The sequence below is a fragment of the Heptranchias perlo genome, chromosome 14 (assembly GCF_035084215.1).
Source record: "Heptranchias perlo isolate sHepPer1 chromosome 14, sHepPer1.hap1, whole genome shotgun sequence".
In the NCBI taxonomy this organism is placed as follows: Eukaryota; Metazoa; Chordata; class Chondrichthyes; order Hexanchiformes; family Hexanchidae; genus Heptranchias; species Heptranchias perlo.
Window position 1 is genome coordinate 36,614,547 of NC_090338.1, and position 23,498 is coordinate 36,638,044.

At 39.7% G+C, this 23,498-nt stretch overlaps 1 protein-coding gene across 1 annotated transcript in view; it reads right to left on the minus strand.

Annotated features, from left to right (window-relative positions):
• Window positions 1-9,491, minus strand: part of LOC137332116 (ras-GEF domain-containing family member 1C-like) — a 60,057-nt gene extending 50,566 nt beyond the window's left edge. Inside the window, exons 1-2 of the mRNA XM_067995827.1 lie at window positions 9,273-9,491; window positions 1,206-1,314 (exon numbers count right to left, since the gene is read on the minus strand). The gene's annotated coding sequence lies outside the window, so the exon portion shown is untranslated. The remainder of the gene's footprint in view (window positions 1-1,205; window positions 1,315-9,272) is intronic.
• Window positions 9,492-23,498: the final 14,007 nt, after the last annotated feature.

The window sequence follows — 23,498 nt, forward strand, 5'->3', positions numbered from 1 at the left end:
AAGCCTATGATAAAGTCCCTTTAATAAAATTTTACTGTCAAAACAAAATTAATAAATGTTTAGTGACTAGTGTATAAAGCTTCTTCCCAGCTAAAACCAAGCCCTTATTTCAAGACATTATCGGTTCCATTGCAAATTATGAGTTGCAAACTTTAAGATCATGGTTTCATGGCAATTTCAAAAGAATGATGCTTTATAAGGAGAAAATCTCCGAAAGCTTGTGAATTTAAAATAAAATTGCTGGACTATAACTTGGTGTTGTAAAATTGTTTACAATTGTCAACCCCAGTCCATCACCGGCATCTCCACATTATAAGTGCTGGTGAGGGTTAGGGCCTCTTTAAATGTCTTGGACATGTGTATTCCATGATGGCTCAGCAATTTGCACAGCAAATGGCTGAACAAAAAAAGTCCCAGGTTTGATCTCAGCCAGGGTTGGGGAGGGGAAAAATCGAATTATTCTTACTTCTGATTGCTATCCATACCTCAGATGGAAATGCACGTGGATGGATGTTAGGTGAGAGAAGGATCATGCTTGACTGTGATCTCCTGCTACTGTTAAATAGCTGGTTGACTAATTGTCAAGGCTCACGTTTGAAGAATAGCTGCTTAGATGAGGTACTGGAGAGCAACTGGCAACTCTTAAACTGCAGAAGGTGTCAATGACTTCAGGAGAGGAGGAGGGAAGGTGAGAAAATTGGAAGGAAAAAATTTGTATTGGTCACCAAAGGGAAAACAAAAGAACACGCATCTGACTTTTTGCCACAATAATGCCATGCATAAGTGATATGATTATGTGTTCCAAAATGATGTGTTGTGTTTAGCAAACAAGATAAAAAGTTTGGCAACATGTTTTGTAATTTTTATTTTGGGGTTCTACTAATAAAATATTTGTTTTATTTAAAAGCCACGGGACATTGCGTTAAACTACATTGCCCTTTACATATCCTACTTGGTCTTATTTCAGCATATATACTTTAAGGGGATTGTAACTAAATTAAATGTGTATGTCATTTGGTAAAATATTGTGCTAATATAGGAAGTGTATTAAACTTTTTGTTTTCAAACATGGTGATCATTTGTGTGGTGACACCATTATATGACATTGTTTGTTTTTCCCCTACCAATTGTTCTCACTTCAATTTAAAATGAACAAGTGTTAACACAGTAGAATATATACACAATGTGCTGCTACATAAACTTACCTTGGTAGTCAACATACCACACTCACATCAGGGTATACTTGGACTTGAACTTAGCCTGCCCAGAACCCCACAATATGGCAACAATGGCTCTTTATTGCTGCTGTTATACCTGTAATATAGGAAATATGGGTATCAGCACCAATAAAGCTTGGGATTACACACATTTGATCAGTGCTGCCCTGGTTTCCTCTGAAATTCAGGACACTATTTAGCATACACAATTATATAATATACCTGTATACATGCAATCACCCTCTTCACCCTGCAGAGTCTACACACTGAAACCTATCTACTGGCCCAAGACGGGGTCAGATTTGTATTCGTACAGAGACAGACTGGCTTCTAAAAGTCATGATTTTATGATGTTTATCAGTTTCTACTCATCCTGTTACCTCTGGCGAATATATTGGAGATGACACAATCAGAATCAAACCAACCACTTTTGTGGCCTGACAGTCAATGGTCTAATTCAGCAGCGATAGTCAATGAAACTATGAAGTGAAATGTATGGTGTTACCTAGCATGAATTCAGTGCCAAATTCATGCAGTATTGTGAGATAAAAGAGGTAAGAATGGACCAATAGGGATCAACTACCTGGTTAAGGTATATAGAACACTGTTATACTTAAGATGGGAAGTCAACACAACTTAACATTTGTGTAGCATCCCTCATGGACAACAATGCCATAGAGCTCTTTATAAAGGACAGAGTACACCAAGCAGGAGACAGAGATAAAATGATTAAGAGGAAGGGGAACTTTTAAAAAAATGTGAACGGGTTATGTTGTTAAAAGCTTTTGGAGGAAGAGAGACAGATAGCACAGTGAAGTTTTGGGAGAATGTTCCATAGAACAGGCATGTAGTCGTCAAAAGATAAGCTTCTAATGGTGGAGCAGAGGGAGTGGAGGATTAGCAGTAATCCAGAGTCAGGGGAGTAGAGGGTGCAGGCTGAAAGTTACAGTAGAGGAGATTACTCAGGTAAGGTGGAGCAAGACCGTATAGGGATTTGAAAATGAGGGCCATGAAGTTGAAATGTTGAGGGACAGAGAGCTAGTGGAGCCTGTCAAGGACAGAGGTGAAGGGTGTGAAGGACTTTGTGTGAGAAAGAACTCAGGCTGCAGGACTCTGGATTAACAGTCGTCTGTGGAGGAAGGAAGTTGGTGAGCAGAGCATCAGAGAAATCAATCCTTGAAATGATGAAAGTGTGGAGCAGGGTTTTGGTGAAGAGAGGGAGGGATCTCAGATGAACACTGTACAAACAGAGACCTATTCACTACACGCAACACCCTCCCTTGTTTACTTTAGCGATGATGCCAATCCAAATCAAGGCCCGTTGGAGACCATTTTTTTAAAATGTGGACTCATGCTTTGCACAGGTCCATGATTTTATCTTTGTAATTGCTGTCAATGGTTAGAGAACTGCGTGCCTGCCATTGACGGTAGTACCTCAAGTAAAAGCAGCCTCAGAGAATACTATGGGGGAAAAATTGGATAGGGCCTGTTTTTGGGCGGGAGTAGCACAATCCGCTATTACCCCACACCCAGTGGTCCCTGCGCAGGCAGGACAAGATTTTCGTCAGGCCTGAGGACTCACCTGCAATCTGCATTGGAAATCAGCGTTGAACAAGGATTCCATGCAATTTGCACTTTCCACCAGCAGGGGGAGCTCCAATCTCTTAAAGGCATGCCGTCTGTTAGAAATCTCTTAAAGGTAGGTGGTACCTGTTATTTGCTGAATATAACAGCCTGCTGTCTGCACGGAGTCTGAACAGAGATCAGACATCGCACACGTAAAGCACAGATGCAGGGCTCATCCCTAGTTTTACATACTGATGAATTATATTAAAACATTGAATAAAGGTTGCACACCACTAATTCCCACATCCTCCAATCTGCATGCCAGACCTCACCAATCTGCTGATCTGAGACTGTGTGCACCAAGGTTCTCTGCTGATGCACCAGAGGCCTTGGTGCAAGAGGAGGACAGGAGGGACATCCTATATCTGCAGGGTGTGGGGAGCAAGAGGCCCTCCAGACATACACCCAAAAGGTAGTGGGAGGCAGTAGGGGATGAAGTCAATGCCAGGCGCACAGCATCATGAACATGGATGCAATATAGGAAGAAGTTCAATGCTTTGACATGAGTGGTCAAGGTGAGTGAGGTGAACTGTCAAGTGGCGTCTCCTACCAACTACACCACTAGCCGCATCCACTCCTCCACATACTAAAACCCCCAACAGCCACCTACCAACAAACTCTTTCCATCAGTACTCAACTCTTCCAATCAGATGCTTCCTCTCACCCTCAAACATTACCACTGTTGCAAGCCACCAACCCACAACTCACAGGCCACACACACTGGCAGCTATTCAACCATGACAGGCACATGCCCAGACACACGTCCCGATTTCTTGCAGGAGAAGGTTGCGCATATCAGTAGGCAGCAAGTGGCAGTGGCATTTAATTCCTCGAGCCTATTCCACCATTCGATCAAATCAGGGTGGACCTGTGACCTAACTCCATATACCCGCCTTAGCCCCATATCCCTTAATACGCTTGGTTCACAGAAATCTATCAATCTCAGATTTAAAATTCTCAATTGAGCTAGCATCAACTGCCGTCTGCAGAAGAGCGTTCCAAACTTCTCCCACCCTTTGCGTGTAGAAGCATTTCCTAACTTCACTCCTACACGTCCTGGCTCTAAATGTTAGGCTATGCCCCCTAGTCCTAGTATTCAAATCGAGGAGACCTCCAAAAACAGTTACAAATATCTCGGCAGCCAGAAGCAATAATCTAGCCACTAACCTGTAAATCCTGCATGGTCCCTTTAAATAGCACCGGTGGGGGGTCTTCCAGGCACTCTAAGACACGTTCAGATGGTCGGGGTTAAGAATGCGTGTTGAGTTGAGCATTAAGTCCCAAAATGTTGTCTATCACTTTAAATCAGCGTTGCACACTGATTGAAGCCATTTTCTCCCTACTTTACATGATTCCAGTGTTCGTTATCTGCACCTGGGCTAACTCCTATACTAAGATGGCATCTGGCGCACGTCACGCTGGAAACATGCGTGCGCATCCAAGACGCCATCTTGGATGTCGAAGAGGCTGTGTAGTGCCGAAACAACGGGCGCTACACGGCCCAATTTAGCGCCCTATATATCAAAACTTCACTATTGATAGGAACTACATGGATCTTTGCTGAAGGCTGAAACTGTTAAATGTGCTGTCAGTTTTCAACTATAACACAGAATAGAAAGGCCAGTTTGCATGTTTAAAATGTCAGTGTATTATGGCTTCCGGTATATTTGTGAAAAAACGGCAGTGATGCAATATAAATTAATAAGAAATGTGTTGATGCAGCACTGAAATCTTAATACAGACAAACATAAACTGATATGCAGGGTTATGGGAAAAAGCTGGGGTGTGGGACTAAATTGGACAGCTCTTTCAAAAAGCTGGCACAGGCACAACGGGCTGAATGGCCTCCTTCTATGCTGTAATATTCTATGATATTCAATCAAACATGAAGAACTGGAGAAATAATTTTTCTTTGAGAAAGGTATCTGGAATATTTTTCCATTGATTGTTAAATTATTGATTAGAAGGCAAATCCATTGTTTTCTAATGTAAAAATCAATTTTGCATGAAATCATTCAATCATGAAGTTTAATGAAAAATACCAAACAAGTGTAAATATTGTTTCTCTGATTAAAGAACTCCCTATGGGGATTAATTAACCACAAGCAGCTCCTTCAGTGGACAGTTTGCTTACTTGCTGTGATCTCTCTTTTATATTAGTGTTACCAAAGCTCGTACAATTTTGTGTCTCATCTATAATCCAAAACAACAAATTAGAGCGTTGGAGAGGAACTCATCCCTTGTTTCCCCCCTCACCAAATCCCCCCTCCCCCACCTAGCGGTTGTACATGTGACTGATTTATTCTGTGTGAATGTGAGTGATGTTTTTTCCCACTTGTTCCAGTGACTAATATTTGATTACTCAGCAAGTCACCGTTTGTTACTGTGAAGTACTTCACTATACATAGGGTTATTCCATGCTCTCAGTGGAAGGTGTGCTTGAAGGGAATGCGGGGTGGAGACAACAGGGGTCTGTTGTAGCACTGATTCTCCTTCCTTTTGAGTTTGGTTCCTTGCTGATTGCACAGGATCACCCTCTAAACTTAAAAGGATGAGAGGGACTGAAAAATTAGAATATGCTAAACTGTCAATGTGTCCAATGTATTGGAAAAGTTCCTGTAGAACTATAGCAAGTAGATGGTGAAAATATCAAAAAGTATGAAAATGGATGGACAAATGGTGGGACTGTGTATCAAAAGAGACATTAATGATTTATTTTTTTTACCAGAATGTAACATTTGTTGTAAATCACACTTTTATTAGCAGCTGAATCAGCAAACAATGATTAAGGTCATTAATTTGTAATCCAGGCATTCATGAAACCAATTGTAGATCTCCAGTTTTATTACAAAATTGATACCTATGATTTATTGTATGAAATGTTACGTTCCCAATAGCTGTTGAGTGCCCTGGCAGCACTGTAGTAGAACACATACCTCAAGGGCAGCTTGGCACCAACTGGTAGTCTGACTGCAGTGCACTAGGATAGACATCTCAGACGGGCCCAGGGACACACTGCAGTAGGACAGCATCTTCACAGAGTGAACTGGTGGCACCACACTTCAGACTATTTTCAACTAAAGTACTGAGGAAGAATGCAGGGAATTCCAGTCACCATTTCCATTTCTGCTTCCTCCTAGGACTGAGTGGTATACTTCTGACCAACTGACTTCAATTCTGACCTAAACTGATAAGACTGAAGTGTCTTTTCTCTATGGGAAAGTCTTTCATTCTCCAGTAATGACATTGTTTACCTTAGTGAGTGCATAGTTCATTTAAAAAAAATGTTTCTAAGAACAATCATGCTATGTTTTCTTTCCCCCGTATAGACGACTGACCAATGTGAATTCTCATCCAGCTGGGAAGGTGACCTAGTCTGGGATATGAACTGTTCTATGACTACAACCGATGCTACACTGTGATCCCAAAGCAGGAGGAGCAGTCTGAGAAAAAGATAAGAATAAAACTGAAAATATCTCAGATGGAGAATCTGATGCAGAACTATTTGGCCTGCATATGCTCTCTCCCCCAAATTAGAATTCTTTCCAAACCCTAATGAGACAATGCCATCAGGATTTCTATCAATAAACAAATTGCTCATTCAGTGCTTCCAAGATTATGGTGGATTGAAAATATATCACGAAATTTTCACCTTGAAGAATTTTTAAAAGTGCAATTTTCATAATGAAGATTCTTTTTGCAGATTCCTTCAATAATAATATTATGGAAAATTGTGGTAGACTCAAAACCACTTTACAAGTGGCAATATAACAATATGGTGAATTGCTCACCTCCTCAGTCTTTCCAACAGTCTAAATGTTTGTTTTCCTTTGGCCAAATTTTTATATTTGTGGAGATCATACAAGTATTTTTGTTTAATTAAATTAAAATGAATTGTTTGGCATATTCATTTGATTTTCAATATGGATTGTTTTTAATTTTCTTTCTTTTCATGTTCCATCCATTTCAGGGTCATATGAGGCAGCATCCTCTCAAGGTGGCTGCACGTCTTTTCACTCAAGCCAGGCACCTCAAAGGATTGAGAAAGTGACTGAGAGCATGCAGGCACTGGCAGCCACTACATCATCTGACATGGCTCCAGCTGTTGCAGAGTCATCACATGATCCTGTATCCAGAGGTTCCAGGCTGCAGCCGTCTCATGCCTCAGTCTATACAAACCAAATGTCACCTGCTACCACAGTTGCGCCTCTCGCTTGGAGTACTTTGGCCCAGTTAAGAAATAGGACAAGCACACCATGTAGCATCACCAAGGGAAAGCCTGTGCATAAGGCTTAGATAGCATTATAATTATAAATCTCACCCAATAAATATTGATCTTGTTATTTTAGCACTGTATGGTCAGTATTTGTAGGGTTGGCCAATGGAAAAACATTGGTGCTGTGTTCAAACATTTATTTTGTAGCTAACTGGGGCATGCTGGGTAAATCTCACAAAACTGAATTCTGTGAACATTCCGTTGAAACATTTCTTTACCTTAAAGTAGAAATAAATGAATGTAAGAATGCTGGAAAACTACAGGGATCATTTCTGACGGAAAAGTGTAAGGTCTTAATAATGCCTGTAGAGTTTGCAGATAGGTGGTAAGGACTTCATTTAAATATTTTACTCCCAGTAATATTTAGTTGATAACATCTGAGAAGATGCACAGCTCCAGCACAATGTTTACAGAGGGTTGCCTGGCGCAGTGATAGAATACAGGTAAAAGCATTCCTCCAAATCAGGAAAAATAATCAGGAAAGAGTTGGAATCATCATCAACCCGCCCCATTTTAAAGTAAAATGCTAATGGAAGCGGCAAGTGGGCGTATAGCAGAAAATTTCTTAGGTCCAATCAGCCATTTGAAAATGGTAACAGTCATCAATTCTCCCATTTAACAATTCCTCACTATATATTTTAGTTGTAAAAATAAATTTACTCTATATGTGAATTATTTTTCCACTCTATTATTGTTAACGCGATCTAACATTCACATAAGTACTTTTAATATGCAAAAAAACCCCAAAGAGTTAAGATCCGATATATTTGATGCAACAATATTTAACCGAACCATGCAATCACTCCATTAAAATCTCCTTTATATGCTGTAATGGCAAAAATATTGCACTCGCATGAAGCAACTCCATGGCATGCTGTCATGATGCCAGAAGGTATCCCACACATTTAGGATAAAGTCAGAGGAAAAACATGCTGAAGATTATTCTGCAAATTCTACTGAACATTTTTAAAATAATGATAATACCGTGCAATGCAATTTCAGTTGACCACAGCACACAGGTTTGCCCAATAAAATCAATAGATCATTTGTCATCTTGCAATCTTCAAAATCTGGAATGTCTGCATCTTAAGAGGTTGTTGCTTGAGTAAATTCAATAGCAAATTCCAGCACCCTTTGACCTAAATCTCCATAGTGACCATTGACTACTTTCTTTTATGTCTGCTTTCATCCTTGTTGCCCCTCTACACATTTCTCCCTCAAGGATTCCAATAGTCTACATATTTTGTCATTCTATCAAAAGGTGATTTTTAAAAAAGATATTTCTTGTGTTCAGTGAATAAAGGATTATACTGGCTACAAAAATGCCTTGCTGCTGAACAGCCACATAGTCCCTCCCCCATGCATTTTGCACATGGTCGCAACAAATAAGCTGATCTGAATGAATCACAAAAAGGGGAAGGAATTTTTTTTGTTTCTAACATGAAGCTCAGTTGTTCCATTCTAGCTGTACAACGTGATGCACATAATTCAAAAATATCACGTTCATGAATGAAATGACAAGTACCTGTTAGCTGCTGTAATGGATATTATATATAGGCATACTCTTTATATCCTTTTACTTAACTTTGTACATAACAAATTAAATTGAAGCTGATTATAAACGGAGGCTTTAACTGGATGCTTTGCAAAAGGAAAATCGTCAGAGATGTGTAGTATTAACAGTATACAGGTATACCTTCAGATATAAACTCTGCATCGGACATTTACGACTCTTATGCTAAATAAGTAACAGCAAAGCACAACACAAAACAAAAGAAGCAGTAAGCTTTAACTGTTTCCATACAAGGAAAGGAAGAGGATGCATAAACAAAAAGAGGCCAGAAATTTAAAAGAAATATCAGAAATAGGTCACTGAATTAATTTACTGACAACTTGCAATCATCCAGTCAATAGTAAATCAACATTCAGACTACTAACAATGGCATCCTACTGTTCCAGTTCTTGTTGGAACTCTGTCAAAATTTCTTCCTGTAACAACTTATATTTCACACATTCTATAAACAGGGCATTATTACAACCGGAGCTATTAGAGCAACTGCTGTTTCTGTGCTAAAATGCTCCACTTTAAACTCTTTCTTATCACAGTCATGGCAATAATGAAAAGAAGTGAATAAAGTAGGCTTTAGCTGTACCTGTAATCACAAATCCTACAGATTAGTCTTCCGTGAATAGAATGGTCCAGCGCTAAGTAATGCCTTCACCTACTAAGGACTCCCGCTGTTTAACGCTGAAGGTTCTGTTTTCCAATAGTCTTTACGTACAAATTCTTCACCTTGCTGTTGCCCATTCAGCACTTTAATTACACCTTCACAATCTTCCTGCGATGCCTAAAATGGCTTACTAATACAATGGGAGTAGAAGTAGCTCAAATTTGCGGAAGAAGGAACAAGCAAACACACCTACAGGAGACAGCTGAGCTGTGTGAGCAGCGAGGCAGATCTCTGAAACAGGATACTATGAGGGAGTGTTAAGCTCTCGGGGCAGGTCCTTAGCCTATTGCACATAGCCTTGAAGCAGAAATATTCACATGTGGGTGCTGAAAAGACAAACAACCGTTCCGTAGCCGACAAAGAGATTGCACCGTTGATAGTCTATAGCTTTGTGCTGCTCACTGTATTTTGAAGGCAGGTGCAATTATTCCACACAAACATCAGCTGGGAATCCACATACACTTCCCTCAGTGTCTGCTGTACTACAGAAGCATGCATTCAAATTAGCTCATGCCTTAAGGGCATAGGTTGCTTCACAATGGCTGTCTCGCACACACACACGGCACAATTACAGAGTGAAAGGCAGTTGAAAACAAATTATGTCAGAGCACTTTCTTGAATGGCTGGAATAGACTCCCACATAACAGATGAAACCAGGAGCTGACCACAAAATGGTATCCTAAAGCTAGCAGTTGTTATGAATAAATCAATATTTCAGTTGCTTTAACACCTTTGTACGCCAGACATAGAGCAAACCGTAATAGTGAAGTGAAAATGAGGGAATTTAGCATTGCAAGAATTATTCATATCATTTTGTGAATTCCAATATATTTTAAAGCACCTTTTCTCTTAAAATATTTGGGAATTTTATTTGTTTAAGATAGATAAGAATATATCAGTGTTATATCACACGCAAGGCAAGTGGTCTAAATAAAGATCTGTAAGTAAACCTCATGCGTCTGTTTGATTACAGTTTTAACACTGCTATTTCCTTTACCAGTAGACCTCTTTGCACATGCTCAGATCTCATTAGGAGAAAAATAACCAGATGACTCATTCACATAACTCTAAGTCTATTAAACAATTACTTCAGACTAAATAGCACTACATTTGTTCATGTAGATGTGTATAAAAACAAAAATCTAGCTTTATGATCACAAAACTATCACAAAACTAATCAAATGCTGATTTGTGTTATAAATACTGTTTCAACACAGTAAAAGCTCACTTTTTTATATTAACTACAGTGGCAATTACAAAAAAAAGTATATTTTTCATATTGCTATAAATATCTTAACGCAGAATTTATCCTAGTATGAGAACAACTTGAGAAATACATTCATCCAATCAGCTATTTCCATGAGAGTATAAGGCACTTAAAATAATTGGAAGTCTTAAAATAGTAACTTGCACATGCTGACTCTAGTGATGAGATACGCATTTTGATAGTCTTTAAATCATTGTGTTATTGTGGACTGCAGCACATTTTCCTGAAAACCAAGGATCAATAGTGTTTCATAGTACTATATGGTTTAAATCTGCTTGTCAGGAGTTTTAATTAGAGGCAACAGAAACTAAGGCATGTAAAAAGCAAAATACTGCAGATGCTGGAAATCTGAAACTAAAACAGAAAATGCTGGAAACAAACAGATCAGTCAACATTTGTGGAACAGACAAGTTTTATGTTTTAGGTGCAGAAAAAGATCCATACACAAAACTTAAACTTGTCTGGTCTCTCCATAGAACCTAAGGCAATTTTGAAACTACTAAAGAAGAGTTTTAAAAATTGCAGACAACTCTATTTCTTTGCTATTTTGGATACCCTCAAGCTGTCTTTGTACTTATGCTCAGGACTTTGTTCTCTCTAACAAAAACACAAGGCAGCGGCAATCACCCTTAATTATTCTTGATTATATACTCTCAGATAAAAAAATTTGGGCAACAAAAATATACTTAGCAAAGGGATAAATACAGAAACCATGAATTACATAAATTCAATATTAAACTACCCTATGAAAATTAAGATAAGTGCTTCTGAATATTAATAGGATTGAGTTAGCAGCTCTCTTAACAGATCGACACCTGGGATATTTTACAAGAAATATTTAATAAGTGCAATTGTAGCACAACGTGCCCATTCGTTGGCTGCCTATTAACATCAGCTATAAGATACTTAGATCTGCCACATGTTCAGATGTTCAGTAGTCATGGGAATAATAATTCCATTACAAAGTGACAAATGAAATAGCTTTTCTAAAAATTGAATATAAAAGATTGCAAAACTGTTTAATATATTTGAGACAGAGCAATCAATTTTATAAAATATAATCCTGAACCAAAAATTCTATAGAACACTGTAAAAGCTCATTAACGTGTATTGCAATAAACCTAAATGTTTTATACTCATTATCAGGTATTAGTATTGCCTGCTATTAAATAGTTGTTCTTTTATAATGCACTGCTGGCTGGAATAACAAAACAAATAAAACTTCCTGGTTAGACCTGTGTTATCACGATCTGTAAAATTATTTACGTGACATTACCATGCCTTAAGCATCAATGTATTTAAGATGTTAATATTTCATGAATACCCATCAACTTCTCCCATTTACATGCAATTTTTAGCACAGTATTGCTATTTTTCCAAATTAATATCTTGACTATTCTGAAGGATTATATCCTTATGATATCACTATAGAGCCCCTTTGTATTTTCAGTTCCATTCATTTTTACCATATGAAGTGCAAAGTTCCTGTTTATCTCTCATTTCTGTCATATGTGAAACCAATTAGTGCTATGAAAAATTATCTATTATTGGTGTTCCTGTTTATTTAGTGATAGGGTAGTTGTACACTTATGACCTGAACTTATGAATCGTATTGCAGTCACAACCCAGCCTACATTCATTATTCGAATTTACTGACCTGTTTGAAAAGGTGCTGAAAGTAAAACCTCAGATTTTGTTTGGATAAATCAATGACCAGGAAACAATGTAATTATTGGCCCAGAATTTGCAGTAGCCGGTCAATGTTAGACTTGCCCTTGCCTGTTTAATTTCTTGCACCGGAAGTTGCTGGAAATGCGAGCTGGAAATGGCACAGCACCCTCTACAGGGCATCTGGGATCTGTACGAACAGGGCAAGCAACTGTGTATCTCCTTAACCAATCAGATTGAAGGATTGTGAAGTGAACCAGGAAGTGTAAGTTAGACTAGTGAATTCAATGCCAAATCAGGTACAGAAAGAGACAGAAAGAGAAATAAAGAGAGGAAAAAGAAAGATTGGATTAAGAGAGAGAAAAAAGAGACAAAGAAAAAGTAAAATAAAATTGAACTTAATTAAAAAAAAATCTCCAACAATTAAAAGCTGAAGGAATGAGACCCCACACTTGCAATAGTTAATTTTCAGCGCCTGAGAGGTTGTTTGGCAGTAATTAACACTTATCACGTCGTAAAAAAGGGTACTAAAACTGAAATGGACAAGCCCTAACTTTCTATGGTGAGTTTAGTTCGTAACTACTGCGCAAATACAGGAACATCACGGCAGTCAATGCACTTGAATGAGTCAGACAGCAAGATGCTGTTTTCACAAATCTAACGGCGGTGTGGCGCATCTCGGACAGCAACTTCCATATTTTCGTGTTTAACCTCACATTGGCCCTCACCTGAAGCTGCTGTGCGATTTGAGCATAAATAACAGTGAACGCTGTTAGCCTCACTATTATTTTGTCAGTTAATTGTGGGCCAATATGCATTTTTCCAATTACACCGTTTAGATCTTTGTGAGTAGAAGCCATGTTCAAAATGGTATAGGAGGTTTCCAATATAATTTTAATGCTACTCTACCATTCATATTATATTATTGCATCATTGCGCACTAACTTTGCAACCAGTGACCTAGAAATTGGATTGCACCTGAATCAGAGCGCTATCCGGGTACAGCGCTGCATGTAACAAATGAGACCGATGGCAGGACCATGGCAAATTGGTCAGCTGGCCTCATTAGGATAGCATTGGCGAGCTGCGGGTGTCATTCATGGCCCAAGAGGCAGTTCAGTGATCGCAGGGGACAGCAAAATCATCAGGCTTGGACATCGGCTGAGGTCCTCAGGAGAGTCCAGTGGGGGGAAGCAACTGGAAGGGGGTGAGCGGTGGCTGGCAGTGGCCCATGATTTCAAAGTTGAACCAGGAGGAGCGCTCCTGCAGTAAGTATAGTAGGTACAATTTCCCTTTTCGGTGGCAGCCTCCAGCGGTCCCTTTAAGGAACACAGATTTAGCTGCTGAGCGCCAGAAGAAACCGACCGCGGCATGCATGGACCATGCTGCGGTCATTCGTAATCGAATTTCGCAAATGGGCCCTGAAACAAGCGATAGGCCCCCGATTTGCAAATGTAAAGAGCCTAACGGCAGTTTCAGATGGGAGCCCTGGATGCCTACGGAGGAGCGCTAACCAATATGGTGAACTGCACACTTCAGATGCTGAATGAGTGCGTGCATGCCATCTGCCATTATAGGAACATAGGAATATAGGAATAGGAGTAGGCCATTCAGCCCCTCGAGCCTGCTCCGCCATTTGATAAGATCATGGCTGATCTGGACCCTTAGCTCGCCAATGCTATCTTAATGAGGCCCGCTGACCAATTTGCCGTGGTCCTGTAAATTGGGAGCAGCACGATTCAATTTCTAGGCCAATATGTAGATTAAACATCTATTTTAGTTCCATCAAAGCGTGTGTGCTGAATTAGTGAATTATAATCCCTGAATCAGGACCTTAAACAAGTTTCTAATGCTTCAACATACTTTGATATTTCCATGGTATATCCATCAAAGTCAGATCTAATGATGCCAATTAAATATTCTAATTTTCATTACTTTGACAGGAACATTTGTTTCAATTTTCACATGGAGTTCAGAATGGAAATTCCCCAGTAACAATCTCCAAAATAGTCAACTGAGTTTCAAACTATTGAAATAATGTTGGCCATTTTAATAGTTTGCTACCTTTTGACCGTTGGCTAACAAGATTCATTTTAATGTTCAACTTTGTTCAGCTGTCAGTAAAGAAACCAGAAAATAGTAATTTGAATGGTGCCCTCTCCTCATGTATTTTTTAGGCAATATTGTTTATTAATAATAATAGATGAATGTTCCTAACATCAGATTAGTTTGGAAACAGTTACATGTACCTGAAATGAAAACAGAAAATATGGGAAAGGAAGAGCAGGTGGAAGATTTACTAACATTTTTAGCGTTTTCTATTTTTCATCATAGTAGATACAGCACAGGAGGAGGCCATTTCGCTCTTCGTGCCTGTGTCGGCTCTTTGAAAGAGCTATCCAATTAGTCCCATTCCCTTGCTCTTCCCCATAGCCCTGTAAATTTTTTCCCTTCAAGTATTTATCCACCTTACTTTTGAAAGTTACTATTGAATCTACTTGCAGGCAGTGCATTCCAAATCATTACAACTCACTGCGTAAAAATATGTTTTGTCATGCCTCCTCTGGCTCTTTTGCCGATCACCTTCAATCTGTGTCCTTTGGTTACCGACCCTTCTGCCACTGGAAACAGTTTCTCCTTATTTACTCTATCAAAGCCGTTCATGATTTTGAACACCTCTATCAAATCTCCCCTTAGCCTTCTCTGTTCTAAGAAGAACAAACCCAGCTTCTCCAGTCTCTCCACCGTACCATTTAGTTTATATTGCTGGTCCTCATTCTTCCTACCAAAATGCATCACTTCACACTTCTCTGTGTTAAATTTCATCTGCCATGTGTCTGCCCATTTCCCCAGTCTGTCTATGTCTTCCTGAAGTCTGTTACTATCTTCCACATTGTTTACTACATTTCTGAGTTTCGTGTCATCTGCAAACTTTGAAATTATACCTTCTATACTCAAGTCCATGTCATATATATCAAATATAATATCAAAAAGAGCAGTGGTCTTAATACTGACCCCTGGATAACACCATTGTATACTTCCCTCCAGTCTGAAAACCAACCTTTCACCACTACTCTCTGCTTTCTATCCCTTAGCCAATTTTGTATCCGTGCTGCCACTGTCCCTAAAATCCAATGGGCTTTAATTTTGCTAACAAATCTATTATGTGGTACTTTATCAAATGCTTTTTGAAAGTCCATATACACATCAACTGCACTACCCTCATCAATGCTCTCCGTTACTTCATCAAAGGACTCATCAAGTTAGTCAAACACAATTTTCCTTTAACAAATCCGTGCTGACTTTCATTTATTAGCCCATATTTTTCTCAGTGCCAATTAATTTTGTCCCAGATTATTGTCTCTAAAAGTTTCCCCCACCACCAACATTAGGCTGACTGGCCTGTAATTGCCAGGTTTACCCCTCTCCACTTTTTTGAACTGGGATGAACATTTGCAATCCTTCAGTCCTCCAGCACTATCCCCATATCTAAGGAGATTGGAAGAGCCTCCACAATTTCCACCCTTTCTTCCCTCAGTAACCTAGAATGCATCCTATCTGGGCCGGGTGACTTTTCTACTTTGAGTACTGCCAATCTTTTATGTACCTCCTCTTTATCTATTTTTATCCTATCCAATATTGCTACTACCTCCTCCTTTACTGCTACAATGGCAGCATCCTCCTCTCTAGTGAAGACGGATGTGAAGTATTCATTTAGTACCTCAGCCATGCCCTCTGCCTCCACATGAAGATCTTTTTTTTTATCCCTAATCGGTCGCACCTTCCCTTTGACTACCCTTTTATTGTTTGTATCTTGATGAAAGACTTTTGGGTTCCCTTTTATGTTAGCTGCTAATCTATTCTCATACTCTCTCTTTGCCCCTCTTATTCCCCTTTTAGATCTCCTCTGTACTTTTTGTATTTATCCTGGTTCTCTACTGTATTATGAACCTTACATTCATTATAAGCCTCCTTTTCCTATTTCATTTTAATCTCTATATCTTAAGTCATCCAGGGAGCTCTAACTTTGGATGCCCTTCCTTTCCCCCTTGTAGGAATGTGTCTACTCTGTACCCAAACTAATTCCTCCTTGAAGGCTTCCCATTGTTCAATTACTGTTTTGTCTACCAATTTTTGATTCCAATCCACCTGGGCAAGATGCCTTTTTAACTCACTGAAATTTGCCCTCCTTAAGTTAAGCATTTTCATATTTGATTGTTCCTTGTCCTTTCCCATAACTATTCTAAACCTAATGATATTATGATCACTGTTCCCCAAATGCTCCCCCACTGAAACATGCTCCATCTGCCCCACTACATTCCCCAGAACTAGATCCAGCACTGTTTCCTTCCTGGTTGGGCTGGAAACATACAGTTCCAGAAACTTCTCTTGAACACATTTCAGAAATTCCTCCCCCTCTGCCCTTTACACTGTTACTGTCCCAGTCTATATTGGGATAATGAAAGTCCCCCATTACTCTACTACACTCTACTCCCCCATTACACTACTCAATAGTTCTTGCATCTTTCTGTAATTTGCCTGCAAATTTGCTCCTCTATCTCCTTCCCATTATTTGGTGGCCAAGAGTATACACCCAGTAACGCTATAATTCCTCTATTGTTCCTTAATTCTAACCAAATTGATTCTGTCTTTGACCCCTCAACTACATCATCCCTTTCAAGTGCTATAATAATTTATTTGATCAATACTGCCACCCCCACTCCTTTCTTTCCTTCCTTATCTTTCCTGAATACTTTGTAGCCAGGAATATTAAATACCCAATCCTCCTCTTCTTTGAGCCAGGTCTCTGTTATTGTCACTATATCATAGTCCCACGTGGCAACTTGTGCCTGCAGCTCACCAACCTAATTTACCATGCTACGTGCATTTACGCACATGTACTCCAATCTCATCTTAGACTGCCTCGCATATGCCCCCTGTCTGATCCCCCTTATTTCTGAAGTTCTCTTTACTCTAGTGCTACTTGTCTCTCCCAGTCCTCTGTGCACTTTGTTTCTCCTCTATAATGTTTCATCCTGGTGCCCGTCACCCTGCCAAATTAGTTTAAACCCTCCCCCACAGCACTAGTTAACCTCCCCACAGGGACATTGGTCCCAGCTCTGTTGAGGTGCAACCTGTCCATCTTGAATAGATCCCTCCTGCCTCAGAACTGGTCCTAATGCCCCAGGAGTCTGAAGCCTTCCCAACTGCACCATCGCTCCAGCCATGCATTAAACTGTCTTATCCTATATTCCTATACTCACTAGCGTGTGGCGCTGGGAATAATCCAGAAATTACTACCTTTGAGGTCCTGCTTTTTAACTTCCTCCCTAGCTCCTGAAACTCTGACTGAAGACCTCAACTCTTTTCCTTCCTAAGTTATTGGTTCCCACATGGACCGTGACTTCTGGCTGTTCTCCTCCCCCCTCCCCATCCCCATCCCAAAATGTTCTGCACCCTCTCAGTGATGTCCTTTACCCTGGCTCCAGGGAGGCAACACACCATGTGGGACTCACGTTGGCGGTTGCAGGAAAAGCCTGTCTATCCCCCTGACTATTGAATCCCCTATAACCACTGCATTTCTTTTGCCCCCCTGTGCAGCCGAGTCTCCCACGGTGCCGTGGATTTACTCTTGGCTGCTCTCCCCCGAGGCGTCAACTCCCTCATTGGTATTCAACACGGAATACCAGTTTGTGAATGCCATACTCCCAGGGGACTCCTGCACTGCCTGCCTGTTCCTCCTAGTCTGTCTGGTGGTCACCCATTCCCTCTCTGCCTGAACTGTCTGTAGTTGCGGGGTGACCACCTCCTGAAATGTGCTATCCATGAAACTCTCAGTTTTCCGTATGCATTGTAGTGACGCCAGCCATCCCTCAAGCTCAGAAACACTGAGCTCATGGCTGCACTTCTTGCACAGGTGGTTTTCCAGGACACACAAAGTGTTCTGGAGTTCCCACGTCGCACCGGATGTGCAAGCAACAGGCCCTAGCTGTCCTACTATTTGAATTTTATTTCAAATTTCCAACATTTGAATATTTCTTGTTTATCTCTACTGCATGTGATGGTTTGTGACTTTTACTTGAGGCAAAAAATGATGGTCCATTGAACGATGATGTTCTCTTTAGAGCTTCTATTTTTTATAGCACTTCCCAATTTTATAGTGAACTTTCATTGTTCTATTGTTAGACTTCTAACTGGTGGATAGTGAACAAAAATACACTGGAGGTAATTTTCAACTTACCGCTGGAGAGTAAAACCAGCATTGCTGGTCAGACACCCGTTATAGAAACTGTCCGATTTTCCTTTCCATTGAAATATAAATGACGGGTACCCCAACTCACAAGACTGTTTTTTTTGCCAGCAGTAAGTTGAAAATTACCCCCTCTAGCTCAGATCAGATTAGTACATTTTAACTGTATCTGTCACTTCTCTGCCAATCCACTTGATCTCTAGAGATCAAAGTCATCTTTCTTGCTTAGGCCTGCTTGTAGGGTTCTAGAACTCAACTACTGTACATATAATTAAACATTGGTCTTGGTAGAAAGAACATTTATTTTTGTGGACATTCTGGTAGTCCAAACAGCATGGCTACCAAATCCACCCACTTAGTTTAGTCAGTTTTCAAAACCTACAGCTTTTCAAGAATCTGCAAACTGTTCTTTTACTGATTATCAGAAACAGCATTTTTTCAAATAAATGTTAGTTTCCTCTTAAATGAAGCCTCCCTCAATAAATGCATAAAAAATTGTGCAAAATACTAGCACCACTATTCTAGCATTGCGATTGCCTTTGGCAGTTAGCTCATTAAGGGTCTTGGTTTTGTGGTGAACAAGGATGCATATAGCTGCTAATTAATGTTTTGATATATCAACACAGTTAAGGCCACAGCCCCCAGTCTCCCCACCCACCCACCCTTTGAGCTTTTGCTTTCATTTGCAGCCTGATATTAATACTTGGTACGGTTCTGCTGCAGTGACCGTTATCACCAGGCCACACTTTAACAGTGATTGAATAAGTCAAATTCTTTATTATTACATGGGATTTTCCAGCATTTTTAATGCTTTTTTGGGACCTTGTTCTGTACCACCAGAAAATTAGATGTTTTGAATATCATTTACTTTTAGTAGTGGGGGAGGGGGGGCTGAGGAAAACTTGATCTGGACTTTCAAGTCTGTTCAATATGACTTAGCCTCGGGCTTCCAAATTTTTTGCTTAATGGACCACTTAGCTGTCTACAATTAAACCTCATGGGTGACATATAAACAAACATTGAGCTCATGGAATACTTTAGAATCATAGAACATAAAATGTTCAGTTGTTTTGAAAACAGAAGGACACTGTCTTAGAATTTGAACCAAGCCAGTTAAAAGTGTAAACAATAAAAAAACTCTTCACACTCAGGTTTGAGAGAATGTGGAATACACTGTCTCATAGATGCATAATTGATGGAGGTGTTTAAAAGGAAGATACTCAGTTGAGAAACAAAAGTATTCAGGGATGTGGAGAAGGGATTAAAAGATAGAGCTGCCATGGCTAACAAAATGAGGGGCCAAATGGGTTACTCCTATCTAAGCTTCCACAAGAGCATGTTATGTTAATTAGTACATTTTGGGGTCAATGTTAACCCCATTATCCTGCCGGAGACTGGGTGGGTGGGCAGCTAAAGTCGAATGGATGACTTATCCGCTGATGTCCCACCTGGACCCTGCCATCTTCAATTTTAAACTTCTGTTCTGAGCAAGCAACAAAGGTACCCGTCTGAAGCTGGTGGGGTCCATCTTTAAATATGCAGATTGGATCCAATGACGTAATCTGGGCCCCGACCACAATTTTAATTCTGACCTAAGCAGGGAAGCTGCGTCTTTCCTGCCAGCTAAAGTCAAGTTAGGTTTGAGAACTGACAGGGAACAGGCCGTAGAAACAGAAAGTGCTGGAAATACTAAGCAGAACTGACGAAAGGTCATCGACCTTAAAAGTTAACTCTGCTTCTCTCTTCACAGATGCTGCTGACCTACTATGTATTTCCAGCACGTTCTGTTTTTATTTCAGATTTCTAGCATCCGCAGTATTTTGCTTTTGGTTTAGGGAGCAGGCCATACTAAATTTAGTGATGAGTAACAAACCAGAATTCGTTAATAATCTAACAGTAAGGTATCATCTTGCAAATAGTGACCATAATATGATTAAATTTGATATTAGGTTTGAGAGGGAGAAGGGAGAGTCACAAGAACATAAGAGATAGGAGCAGGAGTAGGCCATTTGGCCCATCGAGCCTGCTCTGCCATTCAATGAGATCATGGCTGATCTGATTCTGGCCTTAACTCCACTTTCCCACCTGTTCCCCATATCCTTTGACTCCCTTGCTGATCAAAAATTTGTCGAACTTAGCCTTGAATATATTCAATGACAGCCTCCACCGCTCTTTGGGCAAAGAATTCCAAAGGTTCACAACCCTCTGAGAGAAGAAAGTTCTCCTCATCTCCGTCTTAAATGGGCGACCCCTTATTCTGAGACTATGCCCCTTAGTTCTAGATTCCCCTATAAGGGGAAACATCCTCTCAGCATTTACCCTGTCAAGCCCCATCAGAATCTTATATGTTTCAATAAGATCTCCTCTCATTCTTCTAAATTCCAGTGAGTATAGCCCAACCTGCTCAATCTTTCCTCATAAGAAAACCCTTCCATACCCGAATCAACCTAGTGAACCTTCTCTGAACTGCCTCCAATGCAAGTATATCCTTCCTTAAATAAGGGGACCAAAACTTTACGCAGTACTCTAGGTGTGGTCTCACCAGCACCCTATACAGTTGTAGCAAGACTTCCCTGCTTTTATACTCCATCCCCCTTGAAATATAGGCCAATATTCCATTTGCTTTCCCAATTACCTGCTGCACCTGTCTGCTAACTTTTTGTGTTTCATGTATGAGGACACCCAAATCCCTCTGTACCGCAGCATTCTGTAGTCTTTCTCCATTTATACAATATTTTGCTTTTTTATTCTTCCTACCAAAGTGGATGACTTCATATTTTCCCACATTATACTCCATCTGCCAAATTTTTGCCTCCTCACTTAACCTGTCTATATCCTCTTGCAGACACTTTGTGTCCTCCTCACAACTTACTTTTCCACCTTTACCAAGGTTTTAAATTTAAGTAAGGCAAACTTTGAAGGGATGAGAAATGAACTGACCACAGTAAACTGGGCTGAACTGTTAATGGGTAAATTTACAGACAAATAGTGGGAAATATTCAAAGAAGCATTTGCTACAATACAAAACCAGTATATACCTATTAAAGGCAAAGGCTCTATTTGTATAATTAAGCAATCATGGTTTATAAATGAGGTAAGTGACAGTATCAAGATAAAAGGAAAGGCTTACACAAATGTAAGGAAAAGTAGAAATCCAGCAGACTGAGCGAGCTATAAAAATGGACAAAGGGATACAATGAAAGTAATAAAAGGTGCAAAAAGGGAATATGAAAAAAATTTGCAAGGACTATCAAAGCTAACAGTAAAGGTTTTTATAAATATATTAAGAGAAAGAAAGTGGTGAAGGGAAATGTGGGCCCATTAGAGACAGATTAAGGCAAGACTATAATGGACAATAAGAAAATGGTAGACTTGTTAAATTAGTACTTTGTATTCATTTTCACAGTGGAGGAAAAGGATAAAATATTTGCTGTTGCCATGTTCCCTTCACTGCCTCTGAACTGTCAGATTGCTTGTCTGATACCCAGTGTTGGAAGGGCCCCAATTTCCTCCAGTTAAACATTGGGAAGGCTGATGCCATCAACTTCCGCCCCCACTTCAAGCTCAGTATCCTCGTCATTAATTCCATCCTCCTTCCCGGCCACTATCTCATGCTGAACCACACTGTTCACAATCTCAATGTCCTTTTCGACCCTGAGCTGCGTTTTTGACCCCATATACTCTCTATCACAAAGATAGCCTACTTCCATCTCCTTAACATTGCGCCAGCCTCAACCCATCTGCTACTAAATCCTTCATCCATGCCTTTGTCATGCCCAGACGCGACTACTCTAAAACTCTCATGGTTGGCCTCCCATTCTCCACTTGAGTTCATCTAAAACTCTACTGCCTGTAACTACTTGTATTTTTGGCTTTGACAGAAGTTTCACTGGTTCAAATCCAGGTTCCAGTTCAATTGGCTAGCTCTGGAATATCCAAACAACAGCCTGGGAGCTGTATGCAGCCTATGAAATGTGGGTTTCCACCTGTGAACTCCCTGGCTCCTCATTGATGGATAATTCTTAAATCCAGCTAAGCAGATTAGCTGGTCATTTATCTAATTGCTAATGGTGCTGTGCACAAATTGATTGCACACATAACAACAATTACACTTCAAAAGTAATTCATTGGCCGTGAAGCACTTTGGGACAATGTGAGGATGTGAAAGATGCTATATAAATGCGAGCTCTTTCTATCTTTCCTCTTTTCAGATGCTTACAAACCTATTGTGTTTTTCCCCGCATTCATTTGTTCTGTGTTCAACATTAACATTTCCCACTGATGCAATATGGATATAGAACTGGCTCAAATCCTGCCAGAATGCCCAATTTTACAGGCTGCAGTTGCTATTTAGTACGTTGTTGGGATGAAAAATTGGTTAGTCACAGCTGTTGCTGCAGACTCCTTTTCTATCTATGCCAGGTGCAAAAATATGTGTTCCATTAATGCCACAGTGATAAAATAAGGCCAAAGATATCTTATGAAACCTGTTATGAGCTGTTATTTTCTCCAATATTTGTCAAATTTTTGAATGGGAACTCAATAGATATAAATCAACATAAAAAAGATTTTTCTCTATCTAGTGCTTGATCACCTGCAAGAACCTCTTAAACTGTATTTTAATATTAAATTGATAAAACAATGTAAAAAAAACAATAGCAATAAACCATAGGGATAGGTACTTGAAATAACCCAATGTAACTATCTAAAGAGTGCATATTGTAATATAATTTAGAATAAAAATAATTATGTAACAATGTATGTAACTAATGAATGAATTGTGGATTACTATATATAAATGCATATAAATAATAGATGAATTCTGTGATCTACAATATTTCAAACTTTATAAACCCTATTTCACATTCAAGTATTTAATAGAAGTTGTAATAATAATAAGGATGTTGGTAAAATATCTGTAACTAGTCAAATTTTCTCATTTAGTAATGTGTCCAATTCTGGG